Source organism: Polypterus senegalus, chromosome 10, assembly GCF_016835505.1.
Source record: "Polypterus senegalus isolate Bchr_013 chromosome 10, ASM1683550v1, whole genome shotgun sequence".
NCBI classification, from domain to species: Eukaryota; Metazoa; Chordata; class Cladistia; order Polypteriformes; family Polypteridae; genus Polypterus; species Polypterus senegalus.
Genome location: NC_053163.1, coordinates 124,123,683 through 124,140,725, shown reverse-complemented (window position 1 = coordinate 124,140,725; position 17,043 = coordinate 124,123,683). Strand labels below are relative to the sequence as shown.

General features: G+C 37.7%; 1 protein-coding gene across 1 annotated transcript in view; it reads right to left on the bottom strand.

Annotated features, from left to right (window-relative positions):
• Positions 1–15,739, bottom strand: part of gabra3 (gamma-aminobutyric acid type A receptor subunit alpha3) — a 556,236-nt gene extending 540,497 nt beyond the window's left edge. The window contains exon 1 of the mRNA XM_039766519.1: positions 15,472–15,739. The gene's annotated coding sequence lies outside the window, so the exon portion shown is untranslated. The remainder of the gene's footprint in view (positions 1–15,471) is intronic.
• Between the last annotated feature and the right edge of the window lie 1,304 nt (positions 15,740–17,043).

The following is a 17,043-nucleotide window of genomic DNA, read 5'->3' as shown; positions in this document are numbered from 1 at the left end:
TTGTCAGTGTAATTGTTTTGTCACTGTTGTGAGTGATGAGTGTTGCTGTCGTGTATATATATATATATATATATATATATATATATATATATATATATAGCAGAATACCCGCGCTTCGCAGCGAAGAAGTAGTGTGTTAAAGAAGGTACGAAAAAGAAAAGGAGAAATTTTAAAAATAACGTAACATGGTTGTTAATGTAATTGTTTTGTCATTGATATGAGTGTTGTTCTCATATCTATCTATCTATATATATATCTATCTATCTATATATATATACCCGCGCTTGGCAGCGGAGAAGTAGTGTGTTAAAGAAGGAAAGAGAAAGAAAAGGAAACATTTTGAAAATAACGTAACATGATTGTCAATGTAATTGTTTTGTCACTGTTATGAGTGTCGCTGTGATATATATATATAGCAAAATACCTGCGCTTCGCAGCGATGTCATGTGTTAAAGAAGTTATGAAAAAGAAAAGGAAACATTTTAAAAATAATGTAACATGATTGTCAAAGTAATTGTTTTGTGTATTTGGCGGCAGCGTCACGAAGTTGTTTTCGGTAGCTGCATCAGAAAATGTACCACGATGTCTGACATGCCTCCTTTTTACTGTTTGTCATATATATACACACACACACACACACATACATACATACATACATACATACATATATATATACATATCTACATATACACACATATATATATATATATACACATGCATACCTATCTACATCATATATACACACACAAATTATATATATGTGTGTATGTATGTGTGTGTGCGTGTATATATATACACATACATATACTTGTGTGTATGTTTGTATGTGTCTATATGTGTGTGTATAGGTTTGGTCACTGAGTGCAAGGGAAAAATAATAAATTATAGTCTATAAGTTATTAAACAGTAAAACATTAATGTTTTAAGAAGTACAGGTACATTGAAATTACATTTTCTATGTGAACGTTCAAATTTGTGCCTCTGGTAATGTGCCTTACCGGCATTTAAAGAAAATTAGTTTTGTGTCCTCTGCAGTGTTAAGAGAGAAAGGCTTTGGTTTGGGATAAAAGGAAAAAAGGTGTAAAGAAAGGAAAGTTGCCTTTTCTTTTATATAGTATAGAGAGATGTGTTCGCTGACGTTATGATCGCCTTTTGGGGACAGTCGCGGTGGGTCTTGTGTAGACTGGTGAGACGTCCCGCCATTAATCGGCTGTGATGGCACTGTCAGTCCTCCACTCCTGTGCGTGTCTTCATAATCCGAGCTGAGGACCTCATAATCGATACGTGCAAAAGAAAGTGTGAATCGCCTTAATATTATTTTGCCGTGGTGTAGAAAAGGGGTCCCGTGTTTGCACTTGTCTGGGCTATAGCGCAGGGGGAGGATGAAAAAAAATTAAAAGTGCTCACTTTGACTTAAGGCAGAAGCGCAGTCAGCGTCTCAAAGGCCGGCACAGCTATGCACGCGCTGGCTGCTCGACTTTTGCTGGGCAGGAGACCCCAGTTTTTGCAGACACGCTCATGATATCAAAAGTCTCAGCGCTCTTTGGAGGTCATTCATATATATATATATAGCAAAATACCCGCTCGCAGCGAAAAGTAGTGTGTTAAAGAAGTAATGAAAAAGAAAAGGAAACATTTTAATAATAACGTAACATGATTGACATTGTCATGAGTGTTGCTGTCATATATATGCCTGCCTAAATAAGTCACCCTCGCTTTGCTCTTACTTTTTACCGTTCATTTAATCATGGCTAGTGGCGGAAAAATTATAAAATGGAAGGAGGATGGCTTTACCAAAACAATTATTGATGGCGAATCGATTATTCATAAAGCTTGAATTGGTGATCTGTTTTTCTGTGTTAACCTCATATTTTTTCATACTTCTTCTCAAACTAAGGTGGTGCGAGGGTAAAATGAATCGGGATGCTGATCAATGTAATCGTGTACCAGGAAATCATGCATTGACAAAAGCTCCCTTTGCTTGTAATGCAAAGTGTGATTAAATGCATTATTTTTAACGTTATGGAGCACATGCATCAAGCTTCTCAGCTGTGCTTGTGCTAAGAAAATGAAAGATTTTAAAAATAACGTAACACGATTGTCAATGTGACCTTTTGTAAGTAGTGCCTGGAGGATTCAGTGTTGAGAAACTCTAGAGACAGCGTGTGTATTAACTTGTGGATTTTTCTGTGAGTATTTGGTGGCAGTCTGACGGTTGCTTCGAAGACGGCGTTAGCTGAGCTCAGCTCAGAGCGAAATGAGATGAATGGGAGGGGAGATGATGACGTGACTCCCCCACCCGCCTTAACTGTCAATCCCCACAAACACAGTCTATCGGAATTTGCATAAGCACACCCCTTCACCTACAATTTTAACTTAGTTACAAAGTGATCAAAACTCTCGTTTATATCCTCGTCCTCTCATTAAACTTGTATCCCGCATTACCTGTGGGCATGTGAAACGCCAGCGGTAGCCTGTCTATGAACTTAATTTAAAGTTTAGGTTTACACCTTGCTTTCTTTCCGAGGTAGCAGCACTCATGAATATGGTAGTATATGTCACTCGCTCGCTTATTGTTTCACTGCCTTCTCAATTATATAATGCATGTTTTCTTAAGCGCTTTTTGGAGGTCTTCCTGGTTTTCTACGCACTGCGTTGACAGTCAGTTCACGTGATTACGTGGGAGGCGTGATGATGTCACACGAAACTCCGCCCCCCCACGTCTTTCCAGCTCAACTCTATTACAGTTAATGGAGAAAAATACCTTCCAGTTATGACCATTAGGCGTAGAATTTCGAAATGAAACCTGCCCAACTTTTGTAAGTAAGCTGTAAGGAATGAGCCTGCCAAATTTCAGCCTTCTACCTACACGGGAAGTTGGAGAATTAGTGATGAGTCAGTGAGTGAGTGAGTGAGTGAGTGAGTGAGTGAGTGAGTGAGTGAGTGAGGGCTTTGCCTTTTATTAGTATAGATCATGTTACGTTATTTTTAAAATGTTCCCTTTTCTTTTTCATAACTTCTTTAACACACTACTTCTCCGCTGCGAAGCGCGGGTATATATATATATATATACAGTATATATACCCCGCTCTACATACTCGCAAATAGACAAACCACACACCATGGTGCAATGGAAGAGGCTTTGCCTCTAGCGCCGACGTCCGAGGTTCGATTTCCGAGAGGGGGTGCACTGAGTATGTACGCCTGATGACCCCAAAATTAGGGCGAAACGCGTGTCGCGTACTCTTTGCATTATTTCACAGTAAAACTATTTCAATATATATATATATACATACATATATATATACACACACATACATATATATCAGCGCTTCCCGATTCATTTTAGCCTCACATCCCCTTGGTTTGAGACGTATAAAAAAATATGCGATTAACGCAGAAAGACAGATCACCAATTGAAGCTTTATGAATAATGGATACTTTATTCACCATCAATGATTGTTTTGGTAAAGTCATACTCAGTGCAATCATTAGATGAACGGTAAAAAAGTAAGAGCGAGGGGAGGGTGACTTATTGAGGCACGCAGGCGAAACCACAATAGCACACGGGCTTGATGTACTGTAGTGCGCGTCAACTCGATCTGAATTGCGATCACATTCGAAAAAATATATCTTTTCAAGTTCTATTTAGTCGACACAAATATCTTTGGTTGGAATGTAAGGCGAATTTACTCTTTACATTTCTATGGTGAAGAAAAATTCATGCAATGATGCCTACATTTAACTTACATTCCTACCAAAGATATTTCTGTCGACTAAATAAAAATTCCTTCTATTTAAAATTTAAATAGAACTTGAACAGATACAATAGTTCATAATATCCACACAGACTTGCACGTAAGAGCGTGAGTCATCCGTTTTAACAAGCAGCGTATTGCACTGATACGAAATAGCCTGCCCATTTAATTATTTAGGAATGGATAAATAAATTAAGATTTTGTACAAATAATGTTTTTTATTTTTCTTCCTTGATGGATTCTGGCACCCCCAGCAACAGTTGCTCACACCCCAAAGAGTGTATGTATATATATATATATATATATATATATATGTGTGTGTGTGTGTGTGTGTGTATGTATATATGTAGATATGTATGTATATGTATACATATATGTTTATATATGTGTGTGTATGTATATATATGTATTTGTGTGTATATGTGTGTGTTTATATATATGTGTATATGTATATATGTATGGATATGTATATATATATACAGTATGTTTATATGTGTGTGTGTGTATATATATATATATATATATATATATATATATGACAGCAACTCTAATCACTCACAACAGTGACAAAACAATTACATTGACAATCATGTTACGTTATTTTCAAAATGTTTCCTTTTCTTTTTCATTACTTCTTTAACACACTACTTCTCCGCTGCGAAGCGCGGGTATTTTGCTAGTCAATTAATATACTAATAAATGAAAATAAATATTTGTGGAATAAGCAAATTGACCATTAAATATCTAAACAGGCAGGCAATCAGATAGATAGATAGAGTAGATAGATAGATAGATAGATAGATAGATAGATAGATAGATAGATAGATAGATAGATAGATAGATAGATTGAAGGAAAAATGCTTCACTGTGATAGACTCAAGTTTAAAGTTGTACAATTATAAATTCATTAACAATTCTATATCATCATATCTCCTATTCAAAAAACAGGTTCAGAATATTTATCAATGGATGCATGGATGTTTTTTCCACTTTTATCAAAGTTTATTATGTCTTCAGAAACAGTAGTAAGCACTGAATTTATTTAAGTAAAATACAACTAATTGAAATTATCTCTGATATAGGCAATAGCAGTATTAATATGCTATATGTACATGACTTTGAAAACAATCTTTATAGTGCACATATAATATACAAATATTATTACAACAACAACATCCCTCTAAGAAATAAAAAAAAAACAAACACTTCTGTCACAATGAGATATTATAAAGGTGTATGAATTATCATGATAATTCCCACTATTTACCGTTTACCTAGGGGTAAGTATACTCATCAGGTTCGTTACCAGGTTAGTCTACTGTTGCACCTTAAGATTTACACACACATACTGTACATAGATATACACATACACACAGACCCTAACCACAACAGTGCACCATGAATGACACACACACAGCTGATTAATCTCTTGCACTTTAAACCACACAAGCGCCTTAGGAATAACACAGCCCATCACTTTTTCAGTACTTCAAAAGACTTACTATATTGTCAGCATGAACAACATACAATGTTTTAAATATATCTAAGACATATTATTTTTGTCTCTAGGAATATAGTCAAAGGCTCAACATTACTGGCTATAGGTCATTCATCAACCAAGAATGCCTTACTTTATGTACTGTTCCCTACTATTGGGTGGAGCTCTCACCCTCAACCTTAATAAACCTCATAGCACAGAGCGTATGGCAAACTTCTGGCTACACCAGGTGCTCAAAGATATCTACCTTCTTACTTCAATCACTCTAGACATGAAGACAAATCATAGAAAATTAAAAGCAATGTGGTATTTATTACATGAATAATAATACCATAAAAAAAAGATAATAGAAAATAAGATGGCTAATAAAGTCTGGATATTGTCTTTAGGAAAAGCTTATGAAAAAGTAAAGATATCAAGGATGAATGTCCCAGGGCGGCATTGATCTAGCACTCGAAGTTGTTCATGAGATGCTTTTCTGACAATCAGATGGAAACTGCTGCACTTTGCTAGCAACCTCTTCTGACGATGCTCTCCAGACGAGGCATATTTATTATAAAATTCTGATTATCTGGCTGTCAATATGATGAATGAATTTGCTCAAACCCTTTCATCAGTATGATGCAAGCAATACGGTTTTTGATGTTTTACCAATCTCCTGTCTCAAGCTGTAAACTGGTTTGACAATTTCTAGTCCCAAAGCATTTCCTTCCATTAGCAGGTTGTAAAGTAATGGGAAACAGCTTGAACCACAGCATGTCTTCCTTTCCCAAGCTGTAAATCAATTTAGTCTTGTTGCCCTTCCCTTTACAGGTGAAGAAATCATCATTAAAGTTTGAGAGTCTCCTGGATTCCTGCTCAAATCAAACAAATGGTACTGTGATTCAGGAAAACAGATTGCACTAGATGTTAACTGTTGTGGTGAGTGGCTGGGGGCGGTACCCAGCCAGGACACCCGGAAGGACCAGGAGGGATTACGCCTCCTCCAGACCACGAGGGGGCAGCCACCCTGGTTGGTATGGGGACCATGGGAACAGAGCATGGAAGCTCAACCCTATAGGGGCCCGTGGACACTGCCAGGGGGCGCCTAGATACCTGAAGAGTTCTGGCCGTCAGCACTTCCGCCACACCCAGAGGTGCTGGCAGAAGGATTACCAGGGACACCCAGAGTGCTTCCAAGTGCTCAGCCAGCACTTCCACCGCACCAGTAAGTGGATACATTACAAGCTGAATCCCCACTCTTGCCTCACTCGGGTATCCATCAAGTGTAATGAAATAGCAGAATGCTCTTCAAACTGCATAGTGAGCACTGAATTAAAAAGCTATTTTTTTCAAACCTTTACTACAGTATATTTAATAGTAATTCAGAAGAGTTATGGTAATTTATTTAATTTAGAGGGAAAATTAACTGTTCTTGTTTCTTCCCCTTGCCTTATTAAATCACACTCTGAATTAGGATAAGACAGATGTACAATGGGATTAATGATGGACTCTGCTCTCTGAACAAGCTTGATCACCCTGCACCTTGACTGAGAGCTGCTGCACATTAGAAAGGCATGACTGCCAACAGTCAGGTCCAGCCTTCAATCATAAGGACCGGTGATTTCTCACATTATTTCTATCAACTCTCCTTCATCGTAAGAATTTCCTTGTGAATTGTTTAGCATCATCTTCTAATTTACCTATTTATTTCATGTTGCATTGCACTGTTTCCATGTTTACATTCTAATGTATCTTGTTGTGGTTATGCAATATAAAATGGTGTTTCATTTGATTGATGTCAGTCTGCTGGTTAGCCTTTCTCAATACTGGGGCTATAATAGGGCAAAATAAATACATAAAAGGATTGTTTTTCACCATGTCATTTATACTTATTCGAATACTTTATTAGACGTTTCTAGAAAGTCACTTTTGCATGGATTTTAGAAATGATCTCTGCAATGTACACTTTTCTGATTGATTAAATAAAACTGTTGTTTTTCAGCATGCCACTTATATTACCATAAATAATTTATTAGATCTTATGTGGATTATAAAATCATCTCCGTAATATACACTGTTATAATTGAGCTGTTCTCATTGCTTCAGACCTAAAGTAGCATTGCTGATTTTTAACATTCCATCTAGAATTTCACCCTCAAGCAATATTCATTGTAGTATTCTTCATGGCAGCGTAGCCTGGGGATGCTGGGCTCTCTGCTCCAGTATAATGACTGCACGGCTTTTGCTATGGGCAGATCTTGCGTACTTTATCAATACCAATTCACTTGAAGGGTACTATGGCGTAAGCTGTCAAGAACAAAAAGGCACTCATCATGCATCATTCTCTTCTTGAGTGAGGTGTCATCTTCAGTCCCACTTCACTGTGTAGTACAAACCCTAGAGACCACAGAGGAAGTGATCCAGCAATGTCATTTCCATTATTTAAAACTCTATGGTATGTCTGGTTATGATCATTTATTTTCACTATAAATACACCAAAAACGTTCATATTTATTACAGTACACACGTTTGTCCCTTACATGTTTATTGTGGTTATTATTGTCTTATTGTGTTAAAATTGTCTCAAGCTTGGTCTCTATAGCAAGTGCTAAGTTTCCACCACACAGTCATCTTTCAGATAATGTACAGTAGAATATAAAACAATTTACTACATTTTCAGCTATATTACAAAAACACAAACCATAAACAGTAGCAGTTCATCTCATATTCTGCAGTGTACTATCTATTTATTTTCTGGGTTCATTTTATCCATTTTAATGTTGACATGAACCTATCCAAACAACACTGGATACTAGAAGGGAGCCAGCCCAGAACAGTGTGTCTGTTCTCATTCTAGTGGAACCAGTTTAAAATACCAGTAAACCTAACACAATACTGTATACTTGGCTAATGAACTCAGGTCCATGGAGCTGTTAGGCAAAAGTGCAAACCAATTTACTTGTTCTCCTCTGGGATACAGTGATTTTTAGCATATAAGTTGAGAAATATTTTGTATGTCTGTATTTGTAAGCTAGACAAAGCAAAATTAAATATCAGTGTTTCAGAAGGCATGTTTTATTTCATTGATGAGTACATCAATGCTTAGATGTTTACCTAACCAACCCCCAAAAGTCTTTAGGACTAACTCAGGGTGTGAAATTTATGGCAGGGAATATGGAGCACGTATCAAACCAGTTTGGCAAGGGCGACTGTGTTTGGACTTACAGCCTATAAGCAATCACCCGCAGGAAGGCCATAAACTGACTACACAAAGCAGCTGGGCGATGAGTTGTACCTGAGTGCTTTCATTAGTGACTGGCCCCAGAAGGTCTGAAGTATGTCTGTTTATGGTTGCTTTAGAATTGGAGGCAATTCTATACCACAGCATCCCACTGGCTTGTGATTTGTGGTAAGAATGGTAAAAAAAAATAGTTGGTCACCTTGCCTCTCCCCCAACCCCCCACCATCCATGAAGTGCCAGAGAAGACCAAGATGAAGACAGATACACTGGGACAGACATTTGTCCTGTGGCAGCAAACCAAGCTGCTGTTTAGGCTGTAAGGGCATGGTTTGCCAATATTCACATAGTACTCTGCATCCTTAATATTTTTGGGCATTTTTATCAATAATACATAATTAAATATATAACTTACAGTAACTTCTGCCTGTTTCTTTAGTCTGTCTAATTGCCCGATGTTACAGATATACAGCAGAAGGAAAGGAGGGGAGGAAATGCTAATTTACCTGATCACAGAGTGGTAAGTATATGGGATTTTAGACATTTTATTACGTTCTACACAATAAAAGGGTTACATATGGATCTTACATGATAAAACAACCCACCCTGCTAGATTTTGAGCACTACAGTCTACTATGTTGTGTTCAATTTGAGGAACTATAAAAAGGTGAAACATCCACAATAATGAACAGTGAGGTGCATCCCAGATATTCACTGAAAACTAAAAGCAATTAGATTGCTTCAAAAATCAACCAGCACTGCAGCAGTAAAGTGTTTTAAGTGACTATGAGTATTATAGGAACCAAGCCTGTGTAGGTTCAGGGTAAACATTAGCCAATGCAATTTACATAAGGCAAATTTGAGAACCTAGAATCAAAGGAAAAAAGGAATCAACAAAGAGAATCTGGCAAAATACTTCCAGATAAATCTCCAAATATGCACTCAAGGATGCCTAGTGGATGCCATGAATAAAATTGGAACCACCTTTTCAACACAAACAAATGTGAACATTGAAAAACCAGACTTGTCAATTTGGCAAAACAAAAATTCTGGCATTTTTCGGAAACAAGTGGGTAACGTGATAGGATTAATGAACTATTTGGTAACTGAACACCCAGACAGTTGCTTCTGAAATGGCTGTTTGGTAATAAGTTCCAACTCAGCTACTTGAACACTTAAATTCAAAACAAGTTTTTTAAAGATAAATGATTTTTCACTTTGTGATTTTTATTGAGGTGCAGACAAAACCAAAATGCTTCTGAGGAAAAAAAATACATAAGAATGGTATAAGTACTTGCTGAAGTCATCATAAGAAAGCGACTCAGTTGTTAGTCAAGACTAGGAAGCCTGTGCTATGTCCACAGGTGTTTTGCAATACGTGTTTCAGTCTTCTAACCAATTCTCATTTCATTTTGGCCTTTTGGGACCACATCCTACTGCAAAGACACAGAGCATGCAAGCTTTGAAGGACAGGATATATTGCATCACAAGGGTATAAATAAAAACAAAGTGACCCAACAGAGATGATTTCAATAATATTTTACAAGAACTGGCCAAAACCAGTCAGTTACAACTTAAATTAAATGTTGATTGAATATTCTGGATTGTGAAGAGCTTTTACAACAACATTCAAAGATCCCTGCATACCACCACCTGCCATTCAGTCACTTTAATCAAGCTGGTTTTAAATTCAGAATGAATCTAACAGATAAGGACTGAATTCTCTTCCCCTAAAGCACATTTGCTTAAGTAGAGTGATAATGTATAAAAAGAAATATGGACATTACCCAAGGCAGTAAAGGCCATACACTCAAACTGTAAATCTAAAGTACTTAGAAAAGCTAATCAGATCAGAGCTGCCAGTAACACAGAGAGACCTGCCAGATTGATTACTGCTTTTTAATTTATTAGGATATTTTATTAAAATCTTAGTAGTGGAATCCATTTTATATTGTGAAAATACACAGATTGACTCAAATGCTTTACTCATGTGTATGATTTAAGCCCCAAATTATTCAGTTTTGGAACTTTAATGTAGTGAGAAGTCAAGCAAAAGTACACCTTTTATTGGCTAACTAAAAAGATTACAATATGCAAGCTTTCGAGGCAACTCAGGCCCCTTCTTCAAGGAAAGATCATGCCTTAAGCAGGGGTCTGAGTTGCCTTGAAAGCTTGCATATTGTAATCTTTTTAGTTAGCCAATAAAAGGTGTCATTTTTGCTTGACTTCTCACTGCATCTATCATGGCTAACACCCTAGTACTAGGAACTTTCATGCAAATTCATTATAGTGTCCTGATTTTCAGGTGATGTGGAAAAGTCACCATTGAATTTTTAAAAATGAACCACCATGAGATGATTTGACGAAAACTACATTAATAATTTGCTTGGTGGCGTTAACCAATGACATTATTTGGGCCGAAAAAGCTTAAACCAATCAAGACAGAATAACAGGTAGCAGATTAAGCATTGATTTGTGGTATGTTTCATTCTATAGAAGATTAATCAATTAATATGCTAAGAAATTTAAATAAATATCTCTGTTAAAAGCACAAACTGATCACTAAACAAATAAATAGTCAGGCTATCAGATAGATAGATAGATAGATAGATAGATAGATAGATAGATAGATAGATAGATAGATAGATAGATAGATAGATAGCACTTTATCTGTCCTACAAAATTTAGCATAACAAACTATAACAAAAATGTCCTTCAGATACACACAAAAATTATAAAGAAAAAAAAACAGTAAATTTCTGACTTGGCTAAAGATAAGAGAGCACTCACAGTGAGGCATTATAAAGGTGTAATGCTGCTGGTAGGAAGGAGCACTTCTTGACAAATGTCTGCTGAATAATCTGTTGGCTAAAAGTACTTAATGTTAGAGTATCATATACGGAACTTTTCGCTTTGTTCATAACAGCCATCAGTTTTACCTTCATTCTCTCCTCCTCTACTACCTCCAGGGGGTCAAGAGTGCATCAAATAAGTAAGCCCGTCCTTTTAATCAATCTAATGCTTTAATCATTCTTTAATGTTTATTCAGTGAGCCTCTCTTCAAATAAAGCTACCAGCCCAGCACACCACAGCATAAAAATAAATCACACTTGCCATCACTATGATGTAGAACATGTAAAGGATGTCAGTACTTACATTAAAAGAGTGCAGTCTCCTCAGTAAAAAAGAGTTTGCTCTGCCCTTTCTTATATAGTTAATTTGCATTAAAAGACCAGTCCATCCTGTGACTGATATGGATCCTCGAGTACTGGTAGCAGTGCACCACCTCCAACTCCAATTGGTGCAGTGAAAATCAATAATAATAATAGTCAGTCAGTCATTTTCCAACCCGCTATATCCTAACACAGGGTCATGGGGGTCTGCTGGAGCCAATCCCAGTCAACACAGGGCGCATGGCATGAACAAACCCTGGGCAGGGTGCCAGCTCGCTGTAGGGCACACACACACACCCACCAAGCACACACTAGGGCCAATTTAGGATCGCCAATGCACCTAACCTGCATGTCTTTGGACTGTTGGAGGAAACCCACGCAGACACGGGGAGAACATGCAAACTCCACACAAGGAGCACCCAGGAAGCGAACCCAGGTCTCCTTACTACAAGGCAGCAGCGCTATCACTGCACCACTGTGCCGCCCAATAATAATAGTAATAATAATAAATACAATTTCACTAGTATACACATAAAGAAATGCCAGTCTAGAGGTTATATCTTAAAAACTATTGAATATAAACCAAAGGACATTATGCGCAGACTATGTAATGCACTAGTGAGACAGTCTGTGGAGCACTGTGTGCAATTCTGGTCAGCACACCACAACAAAGACATAGCAGCACTTGAGGCTGGGCAGAGGGGAGCAACCAAGAACATCCTAGGTCTCGAGGACACGTCCTGCTCTGACAGACTCCAGAGAATTAAACTTATTTACACGTCTCAAGCAGAGTATACTGTATGGGCACCTAATCCAGGCCTTTAAAATGCTCAAAGGCACTGATTAAGTACATCAAGCAAAATTCTTTCAACATAGTGGTGAGTCATCTACTCCAAGACCCCGCTGAGTATTGGCTCTGTAGATGTTTTCTTCTATAGAAGATTCATTAATTAATAGGAAAATAAATTAAAATAGATATATATCTGTGGAAAATAGATGGACAGAAAAAATGAATACGGCTTCACTGTGATAGACTCAAATTTAAAGCTGCAAAATGATATATTTGTAGAAAATTCATCATATTCCCTAATGGAAAAACAAGTTCTTAATACAGTATTAATGAATGGAAGCATGGGTATATTTACCAAAGTATATAGGTCTTTATAGATTCTAGTGAGCCCTTAATCAATTTATGTATTATATGCATAACTAATAGAAATTGTCTCTGATAACAGAAAATAACTGTATTGATATGCTGTATGTTCACCACAGTCTTCATAGTGAACTGCTATTGAATCCGTTAATCATTACAGACCAGTCACCACAAGGCACCTACCATTCATTAAATTCATTAAAAGCTGATGAGTGAGTGGAAACCTCCCAGACTTCAGAAGGTGTTTCTGTAGGCATCTGGCACAATCACACTGGCACCAGTGAAGCAAAGTTTGTACAGCTGTTTTTAGCAAGGATAAAATATGTACAGAACAGCTGATAAACATGCATACAGATACACAGCTAAGTGTCAATTTATCTTTTTCACCCTTGAAATCAGAGAGATATTTGCTGACTCAGCTTTGGGTATTCCTCGGGTGATCCTGGAGTTAAGTACTGTAAAGTGCGTGTGGCTTTAAAGCTAAATGGATCAGAACTGTATGCACGCTAGTAAAGGCTATGAAAAGGTTAAACAGATTGTGTAATTCACTTAGTTGTATTCACAAATTTCCCCACACGCAGATCACTGTCTTTTGATAAAGTTAGTGTGTCCTACCCTTCTTATGGCATGACGTTATTACTAAAGTTAGGCACACACAAATCTCATTCTGTGACCTTTTCTACTGAGGCTTGTACTTTATGAAGGTACATTACCGAGCAGCACTCCCGGCGCATTCATTATGTTAAAACTGCAATGAAGGTCCCGACGTCTTTTGTGATATCAATCTGATAAAGGCTGAAACATATGAACGCCGCTATTGAACATTCAATGCATGGATCGGCATATTATTTATTAGTTACTTCTGTCCAACCTTTATTATCAAGTGCATCCACAATGACTATTTCCTCTGCTGCAATTATGAAACATAACGCACAGAACAATATTCAGACCTCCGTAGTTCAAATCGCAATTGCCAGGACCCGGAGCTTATAACGGAGGCGCCTGGCACGAGCTGGGCTCGGCTCCACTGGAAGGCCCACTTATATTCACACGAACCACGGCATCTCCATTGAACCGGACCCACAAGTCTTTGGGACGTTGGAAGAAAACCGGAGTAGCTGAAGAAACCATGAAGACACGGGGAGAACAGGCAAACAAAATGCAGACAGCAATATGCGAGGCAGCATGGCTAACCGCTGAGCCATTGTTCCGCCTCATATATTAAAGTGAAAATAAAATGCTTTTCAACTTATATTACTTAAAAAACGAAATAAGCGTTTTGCGTATGTTTCTGAGATACAAAATAGCAGTGGGCATTCGAAAATGGACGGATAATTAAAACGCTTATGTGTTTTCAGAGAGAAAGATTAGGGTCTCACGCACTTTATACAAATATATCGCTTTTTCTTTACATTTGTTGTTAATGTTAAAATAATCAAACTAGTCGCAGCTCCCTAATGATTTAAAGCACAGAACGATCCGTGAAATTCATTGATCAGGTACGCTACTTCATTATTTCTAAGCTTAACCATGGAGCGAGAATGAAGTTAATTTGCAAGGTTTAATTCCCCGAATTCTAATAACCCATTTGGTGCATTAACTCTGTCTTGTAGTCTTTTTCTTCACCATTAAGCTGCCTAAATTGTTAACATTTATACCTTTATTTTGCAGCATCAATAACAGAAAAATCCATGATGACAAGGTGCAAACGCTTTTGATGGACGTGTGTCTTTTGGCTTGCATGAAGAATTTAGACAAGGCGACTGTTTCTTTATTTTTCGCATTGTCCGAAACTGTCAAAATGGAACTAGTGGTTTAATATCGTTAAAATCTTGAGGCAAAAACCTACACGCAGCTAAACACAACTTCAGAAGAGGTTAACTTGCTGATCCTTATCAGACATCGCTGCAGTGTGTAAAATACTCCAAAGGCTTTATGTGTGGGATCCATATATTGTTTTAAGTATGATGCCGTTCATTTTTAAGTTGAATGCTCCTCTGCAAGGAAAACTTTTCTTGCTGTTCACCGCAGTGTTAAAACTGAATGATTGCTGCGAAAGGTAAAGAAGGCACTGTGAGCCGTCTACACTGGGCTGCGTATATGTGACTAATGCTTTCCTAGTAACGAATTTATCATAGACGAAATAACCAACAACAAAAAAAAAGCAATGCAGTTACGAAAAGCAATTCTAATTTGCAGAAACACATGTGGGGAAAAAAAACTTAATTATAACATTAATTTTATAAAGCAGATACTGATAAAATTGTTCTCCTTGACACACATCGCCCTTGCACAACACACATTAAAAGACAATTTTTCTCTTGTCAGTCATCGATGAATGATGAGTGCTTTCATAACTATGATCTCCGAATTACTTTTTCATTACGGCACAGAAAGCCAAATAAAATTTGAAATAACCCGTTGAAACCTGTTAATCCTGCATTCAGTTCACGCATTTGTACCGCTTCCACTGAAACAAATCTCGCTTTCTTTACAGATAGCATACAGATAGAATATGACCACATAGCCCCCCGTAAGAAAAATCTATCCTTGCCTGCAACATAAACGTGGGAGAGGTTCTTTTCAATTCCAGTCACAAAACATTCCACTATAAATTAGAATCATGCTCTGTTGTAACCAAGCAACCAGGAACACGTTTAAAATCCTACCGAAATGACAATTTTCTCTCCTTTTTCTGTGGATGACCAGGAATGTCAGTGTATCCGGTTTATTGCTAAATAGTCCTCCAGTCTTGTAATTTTTCTCTCTCTCTCTCTCTATCTTTCTTTCTGCGCGATAGTTGTTTGTCCGGCAGAATCTGAAGTGCTCGGTGAAGATGTTCGAATTAGGGAGAGCTGTTCTTGTGGAAACCCTCCTCCTCCTCCTCCTTCTCCTCCTCCTCCTCCTCCGCGTCTCCCCTTCCTTCCCTCCGTGCGCTTTCGAGCAGTTCACATTGGTGCTGCCTGGCAGCGTGCATTGCCCCTGAAGGAGGGTTTAATTCCCGTCTCCGCGGATCACGTCTTTCCGAAAGCAGTCAGACAGAAAAATATACACTACTGATACACACATAGGAACACACAAGGGTGCGCAACTACACTGTTACGTATGTTGTGCCATGGTTTTTAAACTGATGAATGTTCAGGTAATGACAACGATCATGTCATCACCATTCAATGGTATGCCACTGGACGCAATGGTATGGTTTTTAAATGAATAACTCGGGAATGGTGTTTGATGTTACTGGCGTTTCTCAAAGCACAACAAGAGAAAATCGCTTGATCGTTTCATAGATCTTAAACATTCATTGGACAGTAAGGAAGGAAACACCTGCAAACCCACACACACGCACGTACATACGCACTGAAGCACAACAGAATGCCCACAAGTTGATTTTCCAGCCGAGTCTGTGTACGCCGATTAGCATAAACTGTTGCTCCATTTGACATTGCTAAGGACGTGCCAGGAAAACAGCGGAGTGCCAGACGAGCGAGCGCTCGTACTGTATAACAGGTAATGAAATGTGCAATTTGATCTAAGCCACCAGGGCTTCTCAACACCCTTTAAGCAGCAAGAAAATGGATTCGCGTTGAAAATGTGACTCGCGAAGTTCAAGGACTTTCTTTTAAATTATTTAAAATTGTACTTGTATCCTTTTATGTTCTAAGCCTCGTCTCCCACAGAAATTTATATTAAACCTACGCAGACATGTATTTAAAATTGACTCTTACTGAATATCTATTAATAATGTGATTGATTTGCTAGTCTAGCATCTTGGCTACACATAAATACACATACAGTGCCTTCAGAATGAGTTCAGACCCCTTTACTTTTTACACATTTTTCTGTATTGCAGCATTATGCTAAAATCATTTAAATTCTTTTTTCCCCTCATCAAGCAACAGTCAATACCCCAGAATGACAAATTGAAAACAAGAATTCAGAATTTGTTGTAAATGTATTAAAAATAATTTATAACACTACACAATCACATTGAGATAAGCATTCAGTCCCTTTACGTAGTACTTCATTGATACACCTTTGTCAGCAATTATGGCAGACACTGTAGTGTAATGTTGTAAGCCACCTTGGATAAAGGCATGAGCCAAATACATAAATGTAAATGTCTTGGAGTCTTCTTGGGTATGGCACCACAAGCTTCACATACCTGGATCTAAGGATTTTCTTCCACTCATCTCTGCAGATCCTGTTAAGATCTGTCAGGTTTGATGGAGAGCATCAGT